At 34.0% G+C, this 26,947-nt stretch overlaps 1 long non-coding RNA gene across 2 annotated transcripts in view; it reads right to left on the bottom strand.

The window, feature by feature from the left end:
- Positions 1–4,035: 4,035 nt before the first annotated feature.
- LOC149136075 (uncharacterized) overlaps positions 4,036–26,947 on the bottom strand; it is a 32,448-nt gene continuing 9,536 nt past the window's right edge. For both annotated transcript variants that reach the window (XR_016241536.1, XR_016241534.1), the window contains exon 2: positions 4,036–4,642. This is a non-coding gene — a long non-coding RNA (uncharacterized LOC149136075). The remainder of the gene's footprint in view (positions 4,643–26,947) is intronic.

The following is a 26,947-nucleotide window of genomic DNA, read 5'->3' as shown; positions in this document are numbered from 1 at the left end:
GAAGGACTCATAAAAACCAAAACCATCCTCATTAGAAGAGGAATATTCCAGGGAGAACTACTCTCTCCACTCCTTTTCTGCTTGGTGCTGACACCTTTATCTGACATGTTAAACAGAACTGGATGTGGATACAACTGTTATGGCAAAACAATCAGCCAGCTCTTGTATATGGACGATTTAAATCTATATGCTACAAATGATAAACAGCTAGAAACATTACTACAGACAGTGCATGGATTTACCAAAGAAATAAACATGAAATTTGGCTCAGAAAAATGTGCCAAAGCAACCTTGAATAGAGAAAAACTAGTTAAGAGTAACATTACACTAAATAAAGCAAATGAGATAAGGGAATTAGACCAAAGCCAGACATACAAATACTTAGGAATCAATGAACTAGATATAATACAACACACACAAATGAAAGAGAAGATAAAGGAATATTATAGAGGAGTTATATTAATAACGAAAATAGAGTTCAATGCAAAAAAACAAGATAATGGGTATCAACACTCTAGCCATCCCAGTTATACGTTACAGCTACAATATTCTTCAATGGACTCTAAATGAACTAATCAAAATAGACAGGAAAAGAAAAAAAATAGTGACATGATTTAGGATGCACCACCCAAAATCTGACATAGAATGGTTTTATATATACAAAGTATCGAAAGTGATAAAAGCCTTCTACAACTAGAAAACTATTACAAAATAACCGCCAATGGATTACAGGAATACTTCAGAAGCAAGGAAAACTGATAAAAATAGCCACAAAACATGAACGAAACAAAAAACTGCTTTCCGTCTTGAAGGAAGCTGAGAAATATTAAGAAAAAAAAAAAACAACAAAAGCTGTAGAACAACTGAAATCCAAACTAAAACTGGAACGGCAACGTATCACGATAAGACAATGGCAAGAAAAGCCCTTACATGGCAAATATTGAGTTAAGCTAAACAGAAAAACAATAAACAAAGCAAAATCTCAACAATGGCTGAGAAGATCAGAGCTCAAAGTAGAGACTGAAGGATTTTTAATTACTGCACAAGATCAAAGCCTTCCCACCAGAAATCACAAAAAGCACATATTGAAAAGAAATATAAGTAACTGCAGAAAAAGTAGTGATGGAGAAGAAACTATAAATCATATTGTCTCTGGCTTTTCAGTTCTGGCTAAGAAGGAATACATTCACAGACATGACTGAGATGGGACCTATAAACACTGGAAGATATACCAAAACTATGGAATAACAACAGGAAGAAGAAGGCTGAGGCATAACCCAGAAAAGATCACAGTAAATGAGAAAGTAACCATACTCTGGGTTATGCCAATACACAGAGAAATCAAAGCTAGTACGTTGGATATAGTTGTCAGAGATCATCAAGAAAAAAAAAATGCTTTCAAATCAATGTATCACTACCAACAGATGACAATGTTTCTCTAAAAGAAATGGAGAAACTTTCAAAATACAAACAAAGACTTAGAAATAGAGGTAACTCGAATGTGGAACCTAAAAACAAAAATATTATAGTAGTAGCAACATTATATAGTATATAGTATTATAGTAGGCGTATTAGGTATATAGTATTTTAGTAGGCATATTAGGTATGAAAAAGCACATTCACACAAATACATAACAAAAACACCAGGACTTACAAGAATATATAGCACAGAAAACTATACCACTGGGCACTGCACACATCCTATGTAAAACACTTTCAATACAGTGAAAATAATAGCACCACTGCAAACCACAGCACATACCCAAGGCACACAGAGCTGTGCTCAGTAGTGCTATGAAAGCACGTTATAAAAATAAGGCTACTGAATAATAATAATAATAATAATAATAATAATAATAATAATAATAATAATAATAATAGACAATTAGAAAAGCGTGATGTGATTAGTAATAGGGATTGTTTATTTAACAGTTTGAACACTATTTCAACAGATTTTCTGTCTTCATTATGTTCAAAATGTAAACTGAAAAAAATGCAGAAACACAGAAATTCAAAATATAATCAAGGAAATCCTGCATTCCTATTTAGATAAAAATGACATCATCAGTTTTCACTTTCATAACTGATAAAAGGAAAAGAAGAAAGAAAAAAGGAAAAAAAAGGAAAAAATTGGAAAAAAGAATACTTAGTCAAACAGTTTTGTGTAAATGTGATGAAATTCATTTGTCATTTTATTCATTCCTCCGGGGCGTGATATTAGTAATTCAGAAATATATTTGTCCTCATTCATTTTGTAAAATAAATTTCAGGTAAAACAATACTTTCCTTTGCAATAGAAGAAAAAAGAAACAACCAATACACTAGTAGTTTAAAACAATATTCATCACTGCGTAGTAGATTCTTTCTTCCTTTCCCCACCACACACTCATTTCTAGTTGCATTTTAAAGCTTCTTGCATTAAATGCATCAATACTAGCATAACTTTCTAAATTGCAGTTCAGGTTTCAGTTTTTTGGGTGGCTTTCTGACTACTTGTAATTAGTATAGTAAGAGATAAATAATTACCTAGATGAGCACTAATTAATTCTATTCCATGTAACCTCCCTTGACTGTCTAGTATCTATTCATGAATGCTAAGTGACTCAGCATTACGAAAGGGATACACACACAAGCACACACATGTGCACATACTACAAAAACAATTTCTGATTGCATACTATGAGAGGGGTCCACTCAGACACACAAAATGAAAGCACTCTAAGTGAGTATGACAGGCACATACACACACACACACACGCATTCATAACACAAGCCATCTCTGATGCACACACACACACACACACATGCACTCATATAAGCACACACACAGAGGCATACATACTGGTGGCTGGCACTCTGTCGGTTACGACGACAAGGGTTCCAGTTGATCCGATCAACGGAACAGCCTGCTCGTGAAATTAACGTCCAAGTGGCTGAGCACTCCACAGACACGTGTACCCTTAACGTAGTTCTCGGGGATATTCATTGTGACACAGCGTGACAAGGCTGACCCTTTGAATTCCAGGCACAACAGAAACAGGAAGTAAGAGTGAGAGAAAGTTGTGGTGGAAGAGTACAGCAGGGTTCACCACCATCTCCTGCCAGAGCCTCGTGGAGATTTAGGTGTTTTCGGTCAATAAACACTCACAACGCCCAGTCTGGGAATCAAAACCGCGATCCTATGACCGTGAGTCCACTGCCCTAACCATTGCACCTCCACGGCATACATACTATACAAGCAATAAATTTGCATGAGAGACACACAGAAAAGTAAATAAAATAAAGAGTCCTGCCAAACAACTACTATTTATCTGCAACTAGAAACTGAACTCACAATCTAGAAGCTGATACTCCAATAATTTATCTCCCCACTCACTTCGCTTCTACAGCAATGCATCTCATGTAATAAAGCAAAACAAATTTATTTTGCTGGTGGAATATGAAGAAGACAGTGAGTGAGAGGTGTCAACATTCTCAACACTATTGCTTTCAGTCCTTTCTTTTGAAAACTGCAGTGAGTCAATAAATTTGAAGATAAGAGCAAAACAGCTGTCAGAATTTATATTCTAATTCCATTCACATCTAGGATGCTTTAAAGGAATACTTGTACTGGTACTTTATTTTATCGACGCTGGAAGGATGAAAGGCAAAGTTGACCTCAGAAGCATTTGAACTCAGAACATAATGGACCAATGCTCTAACGATTCTGCCAATCCACTGCCTAAGAGAATTTGAATTGATTCTCAACTCAATATCCAATCCCTTCAGCTATTTACAACTGTTTATTGACCCATGTTATTTTCTACACATGCTTTCCATTTTCTGCAAAGTCAAAGACAGCACCAGAGGTTAGGTATCTGAGACAATTCTCATGGTAATTTTTAATCAGGAATTGCTTGAGATGAAAAAGAAAGAAGAAAAAGAAACAAAGAAAAACTAAATTGGAAAATTAAAAGTATTTTCTTGCAATAAAAGTTAAAGCATAGAGATTTTGTTATAGATTATTTATATTGAATTAAAGAATTAAATTTGCTGACAGTTAACCTAGTAATAAACAGCAAATAAATTTTTATATTCAAGTAAATTATTGAAAATGTGCGTTAATATGTTAATACAACAGTTGAATTTCATTGAGGACAAACAGCATAGTATTTTATTACACTGAAATGTAAGCAAACAGATGAAGGATGAAATTTCACAGGGGTAGGAGACCTTACATTTTATTCTTTTTTCTTTTACTCTTTATAACAACATATTTATTTTAAATTATTTATGTGTTATCCCAGGTAGGCAATAGATTGACAGACATCTTAGTTTATCAGATAAAATCCCTCAAGTTATTCATTCTAACTCCTTGCTTTCTAAGTTCAAATTACACTGAAGGGAAATTTGGATTACATTTTCGATGATCAATAAAAAAAAAGCATCAAACATTCTGAGCTGAAATCCCATCACTGCCTGTACAGGTAATAAAGAGAATCCAGTGTCAAGTTTAACACAACCACCTGATTCCTTAGGGCCATTAACAAAGTCTACTCTATTAATGGCCTTGGTTGCTAGAATTTAGGGCAGTCCTCAGGTTTAAAGAGACATTCCTCCTTCCCACCAATTTCAAAGCCCTGTAAAGGGTTATGGACTCTATCTGCAATGATAAAAATATTTAATATGAGTCAATATTATTTTAATTAGTAAAATTATTATATTTTCTATTATTTTAATTACATTAGCATGAACAAGAGACAAATCTGATTTTAATTAATAAAATTATTTTAATTAAATGAGCATGAACAAGAAACAAATCCAGATATATTTTAATCTTATGACCAAAACACAAAAAAATTATGCCATTCATGCTGCCCACCAGTAACAACTATACAAACAGACCCTTGAGTTGGAGAGTTGTCACCTGAGAGGTATAAAAGCATCATCTACCAGGAATGGTAAGAATTAACCAACAATTGATGGATGCAGCAACATGCTGTTACACTACATGCCCCTACACTGTTGCTGCTTCTACTACTACTACTACTACTACTACTACTACTACTACTACTACTACTACTACTACTAAAGAAGTTGAAATAAATTGATAAGCACAAGAAATGCAGATAGGAAAAAATACATTTGACATGAAAGAAACTGACACGGAGTTAACACCTGAAATGATAAACCTATAGCACCACTAATGTTATTTATTTTTTGCTAGAGGAGGTAAAGAACTACATAATAGGTTTTATATAGTATGTAGATCAGTACCTTATATTGATTAGCTCAAATTTCAATTGGGTTGGCTTAATTGAAACTTTCTAAGAAAACTTTCTATAAACCCATAGCTATATGTAAATCAATACAGGTGTAATATTAGTTTTTTTATTACACCACTCAAATATTTGTGCTCACAATTATGCATTAGCAAAGAAAATGTGGCTCACTTTGTCTTTGTTATTGTAAAAAGATATCACAATAAAAAAGATATAAACTGCATGCCATGGACATCCATAGAGCATCAAAGAGATGCATGGAGGATTGTAGGCAACAACAGAATGGGAGAGTCTAGAAGTATACTACTGTATCATTTATTTCTGTAGAACAATATGTTTTCAACTTCAAGATTTTTATACTCAACAACAAATGTTTTTCTTCTTTATGTGTGTGTGTCACTGTCTCCTTGCTTTGACATTGTGTGATAGTTGTAAATGAGTGTGTCACCATAATGCAAAAAGTATCCTTTGTTCCTAATATTCAGTGAAAAAATTGTTTGGTCATGAGGAACAGGTAAGACTTGGTGAGAGGGAAAGCATCAGGCTCTACAAAATCAGCCTCTTCAAATTCCAGCTAATCCATGCAAGCAAGGAAAAGTGGATATTAAAATGATGATGATGACGACGATGACGACGACGACGACGATAATGATGGTGATGGTGGTGGTAACAGTGATGACAATGAGCTGCAAAATGCAGATATCAATAATACATTTGTAAGCAACATGATGCTGGATGGTTGTGACTGGAAGGTATAGAATATGAGAGATTTGTCAAGATTGAAGATAAATAAGCTTAGTATGATTTTCAGGGTGTGCAGTATCAATTTTTATGAGAGGAAAAGAATTCAAAGAATTCAGCCAACATGAGCAAAGGAATAAGGATGCTGAGCTACAGAGATTTGTAATATGAAGAGATAACATATTTCTAGTTGGCCAAAACTAAAGATTGGGCCTCACAGATAAGATGACACAGGATCAAGAGGAGCATAAATATATTGTATTTTGAATGACCCCAACATGTTTGAGAAGGGAGAAACAAATGTTAGATAATGTTGCTGATAATGATAACACAAATATTTTGCTTTATACTAAATAATCAACTTAATATTGTCTATAAGCGCAAAATATGTTCTAAATTTGGATATCTAATAACTGTAAATAGATTGAACAAGCACAGACATGTTTTCAAGCAGTTAAATAATAAATAGTTCAATTAATTTTACTGAAGGTCAGTAATCAAATTTCCTTTACAAAGAAAATGGTCTCCTTTAAGATTTTGACAATTATATATCAATTACGAAGGAAATTTAATTAAGGAATTCCAAGCAATATCTTTAGTGATGACAGATCAAGTTACAAAGTTATAATCACCTTGTATATAACAGAAAAAAAACATACAGTTATAACAATTAGAGACTCAGATATGAAGCCAAACCAAATACTGGTTTAAAATTCAAGAGAGTAATCCAAAGATAGAAAACTCATGGTATGGTTCTTGATAAGAATTTGGAAGTTTATGAACAACAATTTCATCAGTTAATAAACCAGTAGATTAATAAGAGTAAAAGAATCACAACAATCATTGAGGAAAATATGCATCTAATACTGTATAAGACTATAATAAAAATCACACCTTCAATGTAGGAACAACAGAACTAGCTTCTTGTATTAAAAAAAAATCATTGAAAGGAAATTCTCTAAACTGATTTCAACCATGAAGGAAATGTCATATGAGACAAGACTGCTCCACAGATAAAAGGAAAATGACAGAATATATATGTGATTGTGACAGGCAAAGTGAGCTTGAACTAACATGAAATGTTTGATTTCTATCAGTCCTTAACAAAAGGCCATTCAAATAAATTATTCAATGAAAGACTAAATAAATTTACAAAGCAGAAATGTCTTCTCTCACAGAATAAATGATGACTAGAAATGTTTCCTGGGGAGAGATGCCAATTCAATGATAACTATTTCAAAAATAGTGTCAACTGATTTTAGGAAAATAAAAAGAATTGTAACACCCATGTGAACATGATGTAAAGTTACATTACTAAGTAGTCATTGCTCACAGATAATGCATCATTGTAGTAAACACTATTACAGAAATACATAGTTTTTTTCTAAGGACTTGGTTAAAATAAACAGATTTTTTCTTTCTTTCTAATGTATCCTGAACTTTCTTCTTGTGTGAGGGTTATCTTTAGGTAAAAGGAAGCATATAAGATGAAAAGCATCAAATATAAATTCTAAGATAATTCTTCACTTTGGTTAGTTCTTGTACAATAGTTTCCCCAGTTTCAGTGTCATTTGAGAAAGATAAGAGACTGTGGTTGAAATCAGAGTAAAGCTCTACTTCATTTGATATGAAGGCAACTAAACAGAATTACAATGATCAACATTAATATCATACAAATACAGAAACTTATTTCAGATGTTCTAAGATACAACATTAAAATAAGCCTCCTGACTTGTAGGTTAAGAAATTTGCTTCCTAACAACATGATTTCAGGTTCAATCCCAATGTATCGCACCTTAAGCAAGTGTCTTCTACTGAAGTCCCAGGATGACCAAAGCTTTGTGAGTTGATTGGGTAGATGAGTGTGAAATGTCTATAAAAATTTGAAAATGGAAAATGTCATTAGCTATGTGATATGAAATGGATTTAATTAGAAATCATACCTGCAAGAGAAAATACTCGCACTACATTTCTAATTAGAATATTATTGTTATTAAATTTGAGATTATATATGTGTTAAATCAAAAACATCAAGGGTTAGCAAATTTGGGAAATACAAATCTAATGTTATTTTGAGTATGATTAGAAATGGATAAACCAAAATTAGTAAGCAAGTGTCATGGATCCATAAGAGGTGGTACCTGAAATAGGTGGGAGAAGTTTTGAAATAAGCTACTTATTATCAACATAGAGAAATGATAGGAAAGAAAAAAAGCTATCATTTTATTGAACAGACTTATCTATCCTTTCATATAAATTTTTTCAAATCCTAATAGAAGGCTGATTATATGATACAGGTGAGTCATTTTATTTATTTGCATATTTATTTATTTACTTATTTTAACATCACATTGTGAGAACAATCACTGTTGTGGTTACATGTTTCCAACAGATTAATCACTGATTCATCACATTTCTGATGGAGAAAGTGACAAGGAATTGATGGAATCCCCAATGGAGAAAATGCTGCATGGTATCTTTTTATTCTCAAGTATTGTTTTGTTTTTACTTGCTGATGTTTACACTTATTATCAATATACAGTGGCAAAACATAAACATTTACATGACTTGTGGGTTAAGAAAGTTGCTTCCTAACAACATGATTTCAGGTTCAACCCCAATGCATGGCACCTTAAGAAAGTGACTTCTACTGAAGTCCCGTGATAACCAAAGCTTTGTGTTGGGTAGACTGGAAAACATAAATTAAAAAAAATATAGATGTGTATGAATGTATCTCTGTCTCCTCTCTCCACACACACATCATCATCATCATCATCGTTTATGCAATGGGACAAGGTTAATTGTCAAGACATTATCACCTAATCTAACAGAAGCTACCATCATCACTGGATGTACCTCTGTGGAAGAAATTTTCATTCCAAGAATTCCCATCAAACCAACAGACATTTGAGATCAAACGAACACAATTCCCAGTGTGACTTTGCTTTGCAATGTCTATTAACAAAGCTCAATGTCAGTCTTTGAAATCTCTCAGAGTGGTTGGCATTAGGAATGGCATCCAGCTGTAGAAACCTTGCCAGATCAGATTGGAGCCTAGTGCAGCCTCCTGGCTTTCAAGTCCCCAGTCAAACTGTCCAACCCAGACCGGCATGGAAAACAGACATTAAATGATGATGATGATGATATATATATATATATATATGTATACACACACACACACGCACACACACACACACACACATACTTTCATACGTGCAAACATATACACATGCATACATACATATAAACTTACTGGCTGCTATTTCTAGCAATGATTGTACTTCAAGTACACCTCTTTATATATATTTATAATTCTACCTATATGGTGCTTTATTCTTGCTGGATATTAATATTATTTTAATAATAATATTTATATGTTCATCATCATCATCATCATCATCATCGTTTAACGTCCGCCTTCCATGCTAGCATGGGTTGGACGATTTGACTGAGGACTCGTGAAACAGGATGGCAACACCGAGTTAAAGAAAAAGTTACTGATGCAGTCACAATATTTGAAGAAATATTACTTAAATTAAAAATCATTAATTATGTGAAAATAATCTTTAAAAATGCACAGAAAAGGCACAAATCATATGAGAGGAAGTTTCCATATTGTGAGTAATCTCTTTCACTGTTTGCACCATTTGAAACATATACGCCAAGGGGTAATCTATATGGAGAAAGTAGTTTTAGTAGCAGCATTGACTATCTCTGATTTAGTTTCAGATTAAGAATTCTTATAAAGTGTTCCTCTGTTGTCTTTCATACTTGATCATTTTCTTCCTTTATTTTGTGACAAAGAAAAAATAAAATGAATATTTAGAATTTTCCATTAGCTCAAATGTCTAGATGTTTAAAAGATGAATCTTTGAATTATTGCTTATGTACCCTAATCTCTTGTATCTATTTTGATTCTGTTTGCTTGATATAATTATCATTGCTTCGTGGACATATGATGCAGGTGATAAGAGGTTTTGCTTTATAATTTGTATTTGTATTCACCTTCAATTCTCTGACATTCTCGATTTTTTGTGTTTTGTCCCGTTTAATTATTTTACTGGTGAAAGTGTGTGGCTTAGTGGTTAGGGTATTCAGCTCATGATCACAAAGCCATGAGTTCAATTCCTGCTGATGTATTGTGTCCTTGATCATGACACTTTATGTCACATTGCTCTGGTCCACTCAGTTGGTAGAAATGAGCTGTACCTGTATTTCAAAGGGCCAGCCTCGTCCCATTCTGTGTTATGCTGAATCTCTCTGAGAGCTACATTAAGGGTACACATGTCTGTGATGCACTCAGTCACATGCATGTTAACTTCACAAGCTGGCTGTTCCATTGATTGGATCAACTGGAACCCTCATTGTCGTAACCAACAGAGTGCCAGTTTTAATTATTTTGGTCATTCCTCAATAAGAATCTCTGTATTTGTTGCTTGCACTAATTATTCTTCTTAAGGTGGTGAGCTGGTGGAACTGTCAGCACACCAGGCAAAACAGCAGCATTTTGTCCACCTCAATATTCTGAGTTCAAATTCTGTCCAGGTCAACTTTGCTTTCATAATTGCTGGCCTTGTGCCAAAATTTGAAACCAATAGTTCATCTTCGGTGATTGCTAAATATGGTTGAAATTTGTGAATGAGAGAAATCCAAGAAAGTGTGGGATGAAGAAGTGAAGAAGGCCCCCAGAGGGCATGACAAGAAAACCAAGAGGATTGGCAATTCATTGTGTTCAAGAAGACTTGTCAATCTCAGTAAGGTAAGGTCCTTTTGATTGATTGATTGATTGATTGATTGATTGATTGATTAAGTAAGTGAGTGAGTGAGTGTGTGTGTGTGTGTGTGTGTGTGTTGAAACAGAAAGAAGAATATACTTTGAATAATTTATCATGGACAAAGTAAAGAAACTACTTACATTTCTATCAAGATATGCTACCAGTTTCAATAATTTTATAAGAAGACTTAGATAAGCTGGAAGAAAAGGGAAAGTACACTGAAATAAATTAAATTAAATCAATCTTTCATGACGTCAGTTCTGGAAGTTCATGTTACCCTTACAAAATTCACATGTTAGTTTCTTTCTGATGGTTGCAATGTTGTCGTTGTAGCCACTGTCATCATTTTCGTTGTCGTGATGGTAGTAGTAGTTGCAGTAGTAACAGTTTAAGTATCAACATTTATCTTTTGTACCTTACTTGGGATGTTGTCATAAAGGAGTAGCTATTAGTATTAGTAGCAGCAATGGTGGTAGCCATAGTAGTTACTGTAGCAGCCGCACTAGCAGAAACAGCTTAGGTAGTAGTTGCAGTAGTAATGGTGGTGGTAGTGTCAGTGGTACCTGTAGCAGAAATGATAGAACTGTAGTGACAGCAGCATCAGCAGAAACCATAGTAATTTTTGTAACTGTTATCCTGTCTCTCCCATAGAGGCTTTGAAGTGGTTAGTATCTATAAAAGTTTTCTTTGTTGATGGATTTCTGTTGTATTGTGCAATCGCTAAATTATTATAAAGGGAAGATTGCAAAATTTGCTTGTTTCCTACCTGCACACATGTTTATATGTTCATGGAGTCCTATTTGTCTATATTTCGGTATCTTAATTTGTGATTTACATGCATTGTCTTAGGGAGGTTCTGGTCTCCCCTAAGTGGTTATCCCCACGTCCTGAGGATATAACTGCATAGATTAGGTTTTCAGAGACAGAAGTGAAATTATTTTTATTATGATGTATTATTCTGGTTTAAAATAGATCTCCAATCCTTGTCACAGATTTAAACATATACCACATTTGGATCTTTGACATATTTTTGCTGTTATTATTGGGGGAATTTTGGCTGTTGTTAGTATTGTTTTCATTGATTTGGACTGTCTTTTACTTTTTATCATTGTATATTTTTTAAAGATTTGGTTCATCTTGGGGCCCTTTTTCAGCATTGATTTCTGTTGGAATATGATGTTTTAAGCCTCACTGATTTTAGGATAGGTGGGAGTATTTTCTGCATTTGTTTGCCTTAATTCCTGAAAGTTGTATGCTTGGCTTGTTGTATTCTGTAATTCAGTTAAGGACAGTGGATAATTCTTTTCTAGGAATATATCAAGTCTAGTGTGATTGATATAGTCACTACTATTACAGCATCTATCACCGCTGCTGCTGCTACTAACAGCCACTTCTTAATAGTAATATCCCAAGTAAGAAGCAAAAGACAATTGCTACTGCTTAACCTGTGACTACTACTTCAATCACAATGAGAGTAATAACAACCCAGCAACTATCAGAAGGACCATGTGAATTTTGTAAGAAAAACATGCAAACTTCTAAAAGTGATATCATGAAAGGTTAATTTAATTTAGCTTGTGTCAATCTAATTTCCCTTTTCTTCCAGTATAATTAAATCATGTGATAAAAAGATTGAAGCCTGTAGTGTATTTTGATAAAAATGTGATTAGTTACTTTTGTTCATGAGGAAGATTTTGAAATGTTGGGAGATTCTTTTTGACAAAGGATCAAAAGAATCAGCTGCAGTTTGGGTGGTAAGGAAGCTTGATGGCTGTTTTGATGTTAGAGAATATAGTATTTTAGACTTTTAATGAGTGCTGTCCCTTAAGTCAGTGAAAATATCATAGATGAAGTGTGTGCTCAACTAAACAACTAGGACCTGAAGTGCTCACATGTTAATGTTGTAAAAATTACTTTATCCTAATTATTTTAATCATTAGCCACCATCATTTCAAAGAAACTTCTTTAGAAAGACATTAGCCAATGTGGATCTTAAAAAATGCAAGCAAAATGTGCAGAATTAGTACAAGTCCAGACTCATACTTTCCTACATATTGGGCCACCTTAAAGCATGGACATATTGGGTAGTTATGCTGGGGCTCTAGTAGACAAGGAATCCAATACTAATTTGTTAAGGCTTGCAGTCAATATGTAAATAATTTAAGTCCCACTGCACTGCTTTGCCAGAGAACATAATTAATTCCATTATGATGGTTTGGCCTACATACCAACATATATTTCCACAGTTCAGCATTTCTGCCTTCTTTCCACTTTTTTGAGAGGAAAAGTTTTAGTACTTGTCATTCAATACACACATTGATCATTGCCTGGTTAATGATACAGATAAATGTCCATCTAAATAGGAAACTATTTCAATCCCAGATGACCATAGTTTAAAATTCCAATTATGTATTCGAGGGACTTAAAGTGATAAAATGCCATGATTTAAATGTAAATGAAAATACTGGTTTTAAGAAATTAGGTGTTTAAACCACTTATTGGCTTCTATTATTTAACCTACTCTTATGAATTAAGCTATTTCTTGGCTTCTCTCAGTTAACACTTTTAACATCAATCTGCATGGAACTATCTCTGGTTACATGATACAAAACCTTTAATATTAATGTGTTCATTTTTAAATTAAACCCTTCCATTATAATTATGAATAAGAATGGAAATTTACTTTATGAAATTCTTAATATTTTTTTAATATTTAAAATTAATTAAAATCTCTAAACAGAGGAATGACAGTTGAGAAATAGTAATGAAATTGGTTAAGTATATTCTTCATTAACCAATGAGCATGATATTTTGTCCTTTGGTGTGGGTGGAGAGCATTCTATATGATTTCTCTGCTTATTATGACACCTGAAAGGAGACACGAACTGCAATTAGGAAAATTTTAGGAAACAGAATTATTACATGACTTAGCTTCATATCAACTTTTCCTTACTTTTCCATTTTCAGCATCATTAGAAATCAAAGTTTTGTGCCAGCAATAACTACCTGAATTCCTATTTCATTATAAATTAATACACTGTAATTATATCTATTTAAAGTAACTGTCTCAATTTTCTATAAAATTCAACTGTAAAAGAAAGAAAAAACAACAAAGACAAATCAGAATATTGCTGTCGTGAGAACACCACTCCATAATTTCAATCATCATCAACACTATCTTCCAAAGGAGAAAAAAATCAAATATGAAAACAATAATTGAAAAGTTTATATTATACTTCTTCCAATTTGAATATCTGGCTGAAAATGTATTTATCACATGGTGAAGGAATTTGGTGCGGTAAATTTTCCCTTAGTACTTGTTAACATATACAGTAAGAATTCAACTTTTGTACTTGTGTGTGTTTTGATTATTGAAAACCTAATCATATAGAAAGAGTTCATATAAGTAGTCAGATATATGTCAGTATTTCTAAAGACATGAGTATTTGTATCAAAATAGAAACATATAGATATTTAAAAAAGAAAATAAATATTGTTTAGCATATAGTTTCCAATGTAAAAAAAAAATTATAATAAAAAGAGAAAAAATGGATTTGAGTGAGTGAGAGGAGTGGGGAAGGTTAAATTTATGAATGCATTTCTGCCATATAATTCACACGCAATGCACTGCAGTCTCTGCAGCCTTGGCAGTCTCTGCGTCTTTAAGTCATTCATGCATCAAGGAGTTAAGATTTTCATTCAGATGTCTATGATGACAGATCTTGTTTCTGTGAAATACTCAAACAGCAAAAGATGGAGAGCAGCTGGAATACACCAAAGTTTGAAGAATGCTTACAGTAAAGGTAAGTGCACATAGATTAGTCGATGTCACATATTGATGCCAGCTTGTGAAACAGTAAGGTGTCTTTATCTGAAAATCTAAAATATGAGTTGTATTTCTGTATCAGAAAGCTGTGTAAGAAGAATATCAAAAACAAAAAAAAGCAACTGAATATATTTGCAAAAATAGATGGGAAAAAATATAAAAAATGAGAAAAAAAGAACCATATAAAATATAAACAGATTGAAATCTTATCAAATAGCAAAAGTAAAATGTTTATGGTATTCTGACAGAAATAAATTCCTATGTATTCTTTTATCAGTTTTAGCTTACAGCAAGAGAAGTAAAAACAAACAATATCAAAAAGTGTTGAAAAATATGTGTGCATTCAAAAGAAGTTGTAGTAAAATTAAAAGAAAATAAGTAACTGTTAATTTTTAATTCATCCTTTATTTATAGAAGGAAATAGGAGAACATAATTTCTTACTGTGCTTATATGTGTCACAAATCTGATAGGAATGTTATTTGAATAAAGAATTAACTGGTTTTATCTTAGGTTAGTACACTAGTTATATAAGTTTTAAACAAGTGCTATCTATTTTCTGTTAATTAAATTCTTTGCATAAGTTAATATATAAAGGTTATGTACAATACTATAGCAAGTAAAACTGTCTATGAATTACTTCCTCTATCTCTCTCTTTCTCCCTCTACCCCCAACCCCTACCATCATGGTCTTGATGTGGGAACTAAAACAAATCAGAGAATCATGTATGTGTGTGTGTGAATATGTAAGATAGATAAATAGATAGATAGATAGATAGATAAATAAATAGATAGATAGATGGATAGAGATTTGCACGGATATGGTTATGGACTCAGAAGGTTACTTTGATGTCTTTTACTCAAGCTCCAGTCTGACCAAAGCCTTATGAATGAAATAGACAAAACTTCTCTGTAAATCTGTTCTGTGTATACATGTATGTATAAACTGAAGGTACTAATGGTTAGTATATTGAGATAACTATCATGAGATTGTGAGTTCATTTTCTGGATAATTTGATGGCATTATGTCACAGTGCGCTGAAAGAATCGTTAGCACAACCAGGCAACCATGTTTACATTTTGAGTTCAAATTGTACTGGGGTCAGCTTTGCCTTTCAGTCTTTCAGGACTGATGAAATGAGTACTAGTTGAGCACTGGAGTCAATGTGGTTGGCTTTACCCCATCATCGAAATTGCTGGCCTTTTGCCAAAATTTGAAACCATTCTGTCATTTAGCAAAATACTTTATCTCACATTGCTCCAGTCTACAAAGCTGAAGAATGAATACCAGCCAAGTACTGGTGCAGCTTTTTCTCCCAACAGCTTGCACATCTTCAATATTCTGCTGGGATTAAGAGTGGGAGGCTCAAAAGGGTGCCTGTGTGTGTATGCAACTACGTAGGCACCTAAAACAATGTGAAAAGCATGTTACATACTAAACAGGTCATGTTCATCTGCAAGTCATGGCTATGATTTGCATGTGTGCGTGTGTGTGTGTGCACATGCACTCATGTGTATGTATGAATGCATGTTCTCATATATGACATTGTCAGCTTTTATACTTAACCTACTTGAAAAACTGCTGTCAGTGTTTATGCCTGGTAACTTGTGGTGTAATAAACATAGTTATGAAATAATAACCAAGCTTAAAATGTATAAGTGGTCTAGAGATTAGGATTCCTGGCTTTCACCTAGGTGGCCCTGGCTCAATCCCTGATGTAGGAATTTGTTATTTAACAGCACTCACCCAGCATGGCTGCAGCTCTCCAGCTGAAACTTGTAATGATAAAGACAGAAATATTACTAGTATCAATATCAATGATTAAAATCATTCCAAGCAGAACCCTAGTATGGACACGGTCTAATGGCAGAAGCAAGATACTTTGCACATGCTCATTCCTTAATGAGTGTTTCACATCCATTTTTCTATGGAGCATGAGTTGGATTATACATATTGAGGCAGATTTTTATATCTCGATGTTCTTCCTGGTGCAATCTGTTCTCCAGGTAAGATGGCATAACAAAGAGTAAGTATTGAGTATACTCTGTGAAATAATCTAATGGTATAACATAATCCAGGGAAGGATCCCACTCCTCTAACACTCTTTTACAAACAAACACAAACACAAAGACACACACACATAAATGCATATATACATAGTTATATATCTATCTATCTATCTATCTATCTATATATATATATATATATATATATATATATATATATATATATACATACATACATACATATATACATAGTTATATATATCTATCTATCTCTCTCTCTCTCTATATATATATATATGTATACATACATATACATATATATATATATATATATATATATATATATGTGTGTGTGTGTGTGTGTGTGTATACACACCTCCTGGGGCTTAAAAGCTACAGTAGCATTCACCCTTAGGGCTTAGCCGCATTTAAGTGGGGAATATACTTCACGTTGTCGTGCAGTTACTGTATATACCTCGTTCGGAGATTTAACATATATATTTATTTATATATATATATATATATATATATATATATGATGGGCTTCCTTTTAGTTTCTGTCTACCGATTCCATTCACAAAGCTTTGGTTGATCCGAAGGCTATAGTAGGAGATACTTACCAAAGGTGCTATGCAGTGGGACTGAACCTAGTACCATGTGATTGGGAAGCAAGCTTTTTACCAAACAGCCTGTCTAAGCACTCTCTTGTCTTAAAAACCACAAACTTCCAGTTAGTGATCAAACACATGAGCTACACATATGTTTCTTTCTTCACTCTCTGTTCCTATCTCACTTTCCTCTTTCTACATTCTTTCTCTTCTCTGGACTTTTCTCTTGGACTCTGCCCAAAATATCGTACATTTTCTCTTAACTTTATAACATTTTCTTCTAGCATCAAACTAATAATATTCACAGTGAATGTCCCTTGAACTTTAGTTACTTTTGTATATGAAATCATCGTTTATATTATTGATAAAGTCAAACCTCACACATCTAAAACAAAACTAAGGGTTATTTTGCAATAAAAAGGTAAGCAAGATGCAGAATAATATTCACACACACACATGTACACTCAGACAGACATGCACACACACACACACACACACACACACACACACACACACACACACACACACACAAGCACACACATATTAGACTTTTCTGTGTCCATCTGCCAATATTACTCACAAGGTAGTGTTTAACCCAAGGCTACAAAAAGAAGATATTTATTCTTGCGTCATATAGTGGGACTGATCCCAAACCTTGTACTTTGTAATCACACCGACATAGTTTTGCGTGTATATGTATATATCTGTGTGTGTGTGAGTACATGGTATATGTGTATGTGTATACAGCTGAAAACAACGAAAAGTGTACTCAATACATCTGATAGAGTTTATCTTTCATCATTTGTTTCAGTCATTGAGCTGTTGCCATGCTAGAGTGCTGCCTGGAAGGGCTTTAGTCAGACACATTGACCTCAGTACTTATTTTTAAATCAGAGACTTTTTCTACTGTTCTCTATTGCAAAACCACTAAGTTACAATGACATAAACAAACACCTGTCGTTACATAGTGGTGGGAAAGAAGCATAAGATACCCACACACATACATGACAGGTTTCTTTCAGTTTCCATCTACCAAAATCTACTCACAATGTTTTGGTTGGCCTGAGGCCACACAGTAGGACTGAACCTCAAGCAATGTAGTTGAGAAACAAACTTCTTACCACACAGGCATACTTTTGAATAGTATATGATTTTTTTTCTCTGGTTATCTGAACATTACATATTAGTCAGATCATTCCTGGAGTGAGTCATACCAGCATAGACTGAGTGATTGCCTTGTGTAAAGCTCCAAATAGCAAGAAAGCAAATCATATTTGCACAAATATATGAACATATAGAAAGATTAAAGAGAAAGGAATGGGAATAGAAGGATTTTCTTAACAGAATGCTTTAGAAACAATTTTTCATTTCTTCCTCAGCAGTTTTTGGGTAAAGCATAGGAAAGGGTCAGCAGGCATCAGAAATCACATCAATAGCCTTGGGAACTAAACTGGGATATAATTTTTATCTTCATGCATAGCAACATTAGAATTCCAAGGGCTTTTCTGAAACCTGTTTGTTGGCTATAATTATTGCTGGACATGAATCTAGCTTGTACAAGAATGGGTAAGAAGAGTTTTAGTGAGCCATTACATCAATTGACAATAAAGTCTTTTGTCTTTCAATGCAAAAGGAAGACTGTCGGAATCTTCAGTAGTCTAACATGCCAACAGATATGGGAAAATGCCATTGGAGTTAAATGCTGATCTGCAAAGGATGTAGAGAAATAAATTTCCTATAATAAGATGAATAGGGATCATTTAACTCACACGAAGAGAAGCATGGAAGATGAAAAGGCAAGTGGAAATTAAAGATCTGCTGACGTGTGTAAAAGAGACAAATGAGCCAGTATGAACTAATGTGATGAGATTGGATGATATCTAAAGGGAGTATTGACTACAATAGTTGCCAGTAACAGAAGATATGTTGCTGAAACCTTTAGGAGCAGGGAAAGTTTGCCTTGATAACAGCAAGTGCTCACAGACAAGTGGACAAAACATCTATACTGGTGACAAAATCAGACAACTCCTTCTTACTGAGAGCAAGAGACTAAGTTATGATGATGATGACAACTATGATTGCAATGACAACTGCAATGATGACAATGACAACGATAAGGATAATAGTAATGATGACGATGATGGTGGTTACAACAATGATGGTGACAAGGATTCTGTAAGGAATGTAATTGGAAGAGCTAATTAAATAATGAATTCTAAAATCAGTACAAGATCACAGATTTTGGGGAAAGAAACATTCAATTCAATTAGCCCAAGTACTTGACTTAGCTTATTAACTCCAGAAGAAAGGAAAGCAAATTCAGCCAGGATAGAATGCAGAATGAAAAGCTCCATAATTAAACACTACTAAGTATTTTGTCTACCTCTCAAACAATTCTGCTAATCTACTGCTTTCTGTTTTTCTAATAACTGGGCAAATGTTAAGAACAATACTATAAACAGTTGGATATTTTATTAATAACACCTTTCCTAACAATTATGCAGATCCATTGCACCTATGTGACTAAGGCTAAGAAGAGCAGAACATACTTGGCAGTACTTCAAAAAGGAAGTAAGAATAACTAATAGTGAACAGTTATACCTCTTATGTATGAGGCAGATATCTGCATTCACATATTTAAAAATAATTATATACTGGCATTTTAGAGATTATACAGGTAAAATGATGGGGTGTAGTTGGAATTTGGTTTCATACAAATTTTAGTATTTGTATGCAGGTGTGGCTGTGTGGTAAGAAGCTTGCTTCCCAACCACATGGTTCCAGGTTCAGTCCCATTATGTGGCATCTTGGGCATGTATCTTTTGTTATAGCTTCAGGCTAACCAAAGCGTTGTGAGTGGATTTAATAGAAGGAAACTGAAAGAAGCCCGTTGTACATATATATGTATGTATGTATGTATATATACATGCATATATGGGTACAGGCCATCACCAACAGTGCAAATAACATGAAATACACAAACAACAAGGAAAAATGGAAAACAAGGCAAGTAAACACAGAGAAAGGACCCTTCATCAGTTGTTGGCTGTATCTCTACTCCTCATTTTGAGCATTCAATGACAATATGGTTAGATAATATCCTAAGATGGTGAAGTTTTGGAAATCGTCTTTATTTAGTACCTAGTAGTTATGTTATTTTCCTTGAAATCGGAGGTTATTTGAAAATTCACAGGGGGTGCTTCACCCCCTTTAAACCCCCTAATCACAATGAAAGGTAAATTTTATGTAGCTCATCATCTTTCTCGTAAAATTTTACATGAGAATACATACTTTGTCTCTCTGTATCTTTTATTCCCTTTCGTCCTATCGATGTACAGACACACAGACATTCAGCTTTATTATATAGATGTATTGTTTACAATTTATTATTCAATTGAACATGATGCATCCATTTCCAAGTAAATTTACATATGTATATATATGCTAGTTCACAAAACATTCCTTCAGAATCAGATTTCAAAGGGTATATATATATATATATATATATATATATATATATATATATATATATATATATATATATATATATATGCAGGGTGCAATGGGTAAATTGTCACCATTGTGATTTTACACATGTGCATTGTTTATTTTGGGGTTTGTCAACTACGCAGTATGGTAGGGGCAGTTGGGCACCATCTGTGAGAAAGTCAGCATGATGATGCAATTCACTCTGCCATAAAAGTAGAAATGACATGCTGTACTGCTTGGCAGTCGTGCTAGAAGCTCCAATACAAATATTTCAGAGTGTTTGGAGTGATCACTAGTTATGTTGACGTCATGCCTCCATTCAACTTCTCACATGGCCTTAAACTTGACACGAAGGCCTACGTCAAGTGCCTGGAGGTGGTAGTGCACCCCTGGGTCAAGAGGGTGGCTGCTGGAAGACCTTATGTCTGGCAACAGAACTCTGCACCATGCCACACAAGCAGAAGAACCCAGTCCTGGCTGTCAGATGAACCCAGTCATGGCTGCAACCACATCACTCCTAACATCTGTCCACATAACTGTCCAGTCTGCAATCCCCTTGATTATTACGTGTAGGGTGCAGTTGATTGAGAGACTGACAAAACTTCTTAACAACACCAAAGATGAACTGAAGGCAAGGATTATGGCAACATACATCAACTTAAATGGGGAGAGCATCCAGAAGAGCTGCAGGAGATTCCAAAGTCATCTGAAGGCTGTGGCTGAAGTGAATGGTGATTTCATTGAATGAATTTACTCTTTAGTATCTCAAGATATTTCTATGTAATTTTGGTAAATATATCTATTAAAATGAAATGTTAGTGTTATTTTCATTTTTGCATAATTTAGATGATAATTTATTCACCACACCCTGAATGTATGCATATCATCATCATCATCATCATCGTTTAACGTCCACCTTCCATGCTAGCATGGGTTGGACGATTTGACTGAGGACTGGTGAAACCGGATGGCAACACCAGGCTCCAATCTAATTTGGCAGAGTTTCTACAGCTGGATGCCCTTCCTAACGCCAACCACTCAGAGAGTGTAGTGGGTGCTTTTACGTGTCACCCGCACGAAAACGGCCACGCTCGAAATGGTGTCTTTTATGTGCCACCCGCACAAGAGCCAGTCCAGGGGCACTGGCAACGATCTCGCTCGAAAACCCTACAAAGGCCAGTCAGGCGGTACTGGCAAAGGCCACGCTCATCTCGCTCGAGAATCCTCATGTGTCACCCGCACAAGAGCCAGCCCAGGGGCACCAGCAACGATATATATATATATATATATATATATATATATATATATATATATATATGTATATATACACACACACATATGTGTGTGTGTGTGTGTATGTATTTATGTATTATGTGTGTGTGTCTTTGTGTCAGTATATGTCCCCGCCTCTACCACTTGGCAACCGATGTTTATGTTCCCACAACTTAGCAATTTGGCAAAAGAGACTGATAGAATAAGTACCAGGTTTAAAAAAAAACTAGCACAAAAATTGAAGGTGGTGCCCCAGCATGGCCACATTCTAATGGCTGAAGCATGTAAAAGTTAGAAGTTATTAGTGATATTCGCTTGGGTCTGTTAGTTTGATAAAGGCTCAATAAGAATTGCATTTATGTAACACGTTGCATCAGAAGGATGAAAACAATTCTACAGCTGCCAAATGCAATCAAAGATGAGTTGGCAGCATGTATCATGCTGGTTAATCGTTTCAAATGTCCAGGTAGTCAAGAGCAGATACAGAGATTGTCTAAGTCCTGCCACCCTTGACCTAACGGAACATCTAGTATGTAACAAATGGAAGCAGAGAAGGTTTCATCAATCCTGGCCAAAATCCTTTATCTATCAATCCTGTTAGGATAAAAGGTAAAGAGTTGGTCTCAGCAGAACTTAGAGTCAGAATGAGAGAAGTGGGGGGAGAGAGAGGGAGAGATAAGGAGAAGGTGGAAGTATGAGGGAGGGAAAGATTGAAGGAGGAAAAAGGAGAATTGGCTGAGAGGGGAAGAGAGGGAATGAAGGGGGAGAGTGAAATATGAAGAGGAGGGAAGAGGGAAGAGATGGGGAGAGAGACATAGAGAGATAAGGAAAGTGGGAGAGGAGAGAGAATGAAAGTGAAAGTTGGTTTCAGCAGGATTTAAACCCAAATTGCTAGAAGCCGGTAATATATACACCACAATTGTGCCACCTGGAACTAAACAGCTGAACCTACACACACACACTGCATGGTTAATATCTATGAACATTACCAGTAAGCACCTACTCATCCAGGAAATTCTGCTTTCATTTAGAGTCTTATATGGCTTGCATATTCACAATGGAAAAAGAAACCTTTTTATTTACTTCAACATATATCCATACACTTTAGAATAAAATTGGCAGAAGATCACCTATCTAACCACACACATTCTACTTATTTTTGCAGATATGCTAAATATTTCAAAATATTCTCATACTATTCATATGAATTATAACTGCAATGAGAGAAAAACAGAGAGAGAGAGATATTTGTTTGAATAATTTTGTTTTCTTGTTATGTGATTTTCAAGTATTTTCAACAGTGTTAACTCAGTTATAGCTGATGTCATTCTTTCTCTCTCTTACTCTCTCTCTCTCTCTCTCTACTGTAACTACACTCAACATATATATTTATATCTTAATCATTCAGAAAAATCTCTTACCACCCTTTTTCCCTTCCTCTCATTCTTTCTATCTATCTGTCTCTCTTTCTCTCTCTCAATTTCTTTCTGTCTTGCTCTATTTCTCTCTCTATTTCTCTTTCTCCTATCCCCGTGTCACTCTCACCATCCTCCCCCCCCCCCTTCACTGAAGGAAGTCAAAGTTAGGTACACCATGTATTTTAAACATTTGGATGTTACAGTATAGATTGCATAAATCTTATTGATTACTACATCACTGGTTATGGATTGCATACAACTGTTTAACTATGGAAAACCCTAGCGTGACTTGCTTCAAAAATCTGCTATTGGATTTTGTTCAAGTTTTACAGGGATGCGAGAAATGACTGAAAGACATCTTGGCATATTGTTTTGTTTTTGTTTTCGTCAGTTTTTTTTCATAGCTTTATGCTTCATATCATGGGATAGGAAATAAATACAAGGATGTTATTTTTTCTTTCTAAACCTTGATTTTTTTTTTTGAGAAATAAAAACTAAAAATTGACAGATGAGAAAAATTTTGTAATATGTTGATGCTATTATAGGATTTTATGTCAAGGCAGGAACATATTTATTAAATCTTCTATGTAATAAATCCATGGACTGTTAATATAAATTCTTGGGACCGTGTAAAAAAAAAAAAGACATTGTAAAATATTACCTATGAAATGAATATTCCAATATTTTAATAATAAATTACATCAAAATAACACATGATGTAATGAATGGTACAAAAATAGAAATGTTACATTAAAAAGATAAATTGAAGTTGACTGAGTGACTATTAAAACACTCTTACTACTGCTAAATAAATAATTGAATTATTAGTCATTTATGAAGTTATTTGTTATTATTAAATTATTAATTTCATTAATCTGAAGGAAATATTTTTCAGTGATATAATAAAGTGAAGTATCTATGAATACATTGAGTTAATATACTATATTCATTATGAAACTAAAAGATGCAATTACAATTCATTCGATCAATGATAATGATAGTAGCAATTAGCTGAGTCATTAAGATGATGGTTTGCTAGCCAAAAGGTTAATGGTACATATGGCTTGAATTTAGTTATGGCCTATAAGTTGGTGGTGAAGAATACCATATTCTAGTGATTTGGGAGTTGGGTTTTTTCATTCCTCTGATCCTTTGGTCTGTGACTGGTACTGAGTGATTAAGCTACTGGAACATGGAATGACAGTATTAGAGTTTTTAAGAAAAGATAAGGAGATAATGGAAGATTCATGAAATGCAGTATGGATTTATGTTGGTAACAGGAATGTCTGATGCAATTTTTATTGTAAGTCAGTTACAAGCAAAGTAAAGAGATAAGAGGAAGTTCTTTCTTGCATTTGTTAATCTGGGGAAAGCTTTTGACTGGGATCCAAGAAAAGAGGTAACACAGGTATAAAGAGAGAACTAGAGGAATAAGCAGTTGAAATAGTGTTGACAATATATGGGATACAACAGTAACAAGTTGAAGTAAATGTTGTAGTGCATCAGGAGTTTGTATTGGGCCCACTACTCTTTGTAGCTGTGAAAATATTGACCTGAAGCATAGCAGAGGGTTTACTATGTTAACAGATGTCCTCATGTTAATAGCAGAGATTGTTGATGAAGTGAAGATGAATAGGTGAAAAGTATGTATAAAAGCATAATGTATGTTGGTGGATATCAGGAAGATGATCATAAGTAATAAAGCACATGGTAAAATGTAAAGATTAGAAAAGTAGCCATTTGCAGTGAGCAGGAAGGCTGTTGGAGCAAGCACTTTTAATAGCACAATATGTATTCAAGGGTAACAGATTTGCTGAAAATATAACAATGCGAGGTGGATATATATGAATGTGGCAGTGATGTTTAAGTATGTGGTATGCATGGAGCTACAGATAAAGGAAGAGTTGATTTGAAAATGGTGCGAAGATGGAAAGAGTAAATTTATGTTGTTACCCAGATGGCATGTTAAATGGAGAAGGCAAAGATTTGGAGAGGATAACTGGAATGAGATGCACATGAAAGAAGTTCTAGAAACTGAGTTGTGAGCTAACAAGAAGAGGAGTAGTACTGAAGCTAAAAAGTAAGTTGTATGCTGCATGTGTAAGAAGTGCCATGGTTTATGAGAGTGAAACATGGGTAATGATTGTGGAAAAAAGTAAAGGAAGAGAAATTTAGGAAACCATGGCTAAAGATGATGTAAGAGGAAATGAAGACAAGGGAGTTGGTGCAGAGAGATGTAGAGTATAAGGGAAAAGTTTATTATGATGTCTGAAAGGCTGACTCCTACTTTAATGATGATATTAATAATAGCTTACTGTTAGCACAAAGCCACATTTGTAGTGACATGGAGTATTGAATCAGCCACAGTAAATAAGTGGTATTTGTTTTTGTGTTTTATCCAGTATGACTGACAAGTAAACTTGACCTTAATGTTTGCATTATCATAACACTCCAACAACTCATCCTCATCCATCCTTTGTCACTTTAGTCACTGACTTACTATCAACATACATTCCCTATGTTTATATTTCTGCAACTTGCACTCCTCTCCTAACACAGATATTTTCAGTACAATGCTTTAAGATTTAAAAAACAAAAGTTCCTTTTTCTTCATCTCATATTGTTCCCTGAACATTTGGCCCACCTAAACACCTAGTCCTTTTCACATCTACAAAAAGTCCTCTATATCTTTTCTGCATATACCTTAAAATAAGCTTACTACATATTAAAATCCTACCAACTTCCTTCCTGCTTATTATTCAAAACCACTTTCCATATAGCACTGAAGAAAATTTGTATTGTGTTATTAAGTTACTAACCAATAATTTTGTCTATAAATGCTCGATTAGTTTCTTAGTTTTAGAAAATTCTTTGTATAATATGACAACATACAGAAACAAGATTAAAGAGAACAAAATCGTTTGTATATGTATATGTATATGTATATATGCATGTATGTATATTTGTATGTATGCATTCATGTATATATGCTTTTAAAAGTACATGAGAATCGGATAACTGTCTAAATACACCAATACATACAAGCAACCAGTCCCCTTATGAGTGGTCAAATGTTAAAATCTGATTTCTCTGTTTGTTTTACATTGAATTACAACCATTAACCAATAAAATAAGGTAGGAATATTTCTTATAAGATTTAGCAATTAATTGTTTAAAGTAATTTATATTTTTCTGCTTCTTCATAAAACATAAAGCATCATAGATTTTTTTTCCTTTTTTACATGTTCCATCTGTCTTCATAAATATTCTGAGAAGAAATTCTATTGTCGCCAGATTGTCTAGTTATCCTGAACTTGTAATTTCAAAGTTGAAGTGTGAGGTGAAAATTAAGAAAATAAAGAGAAAAAAAGCAAAAGCATTCAATATTGATGTAAACAATGAAAAAATGCCAAGATAGATTTTTTTTTATCGTTGCATTATCATTTACATATCAAGTTGCTTTGGTTTTAAATTAATTAAAAGTTGAAATTTTGTATTGGTTAATGTCCAATATTTTACTTTTATTTAACATCAACAAGCAAGCACTAAAAA

This window comes from Octopus bimaculoides, chromosome 4 (genome assembly GCF_046866305.1).
Source record: "Octopus bimaculoides isolate indiv1 chromosome 4, ASM4686630v1, whole genome shotgun sequence".
NCBI lineage: Eukaryota > Metazoa > Mollusca > Cephalopoda > Octopoda > Octopodidae > Octopus > Octopus bimaculoides.
Note: the sequence above shows the minus strand (reverse complement) of the source record. Positions and strands in the feature narration are given on the sequence as shown.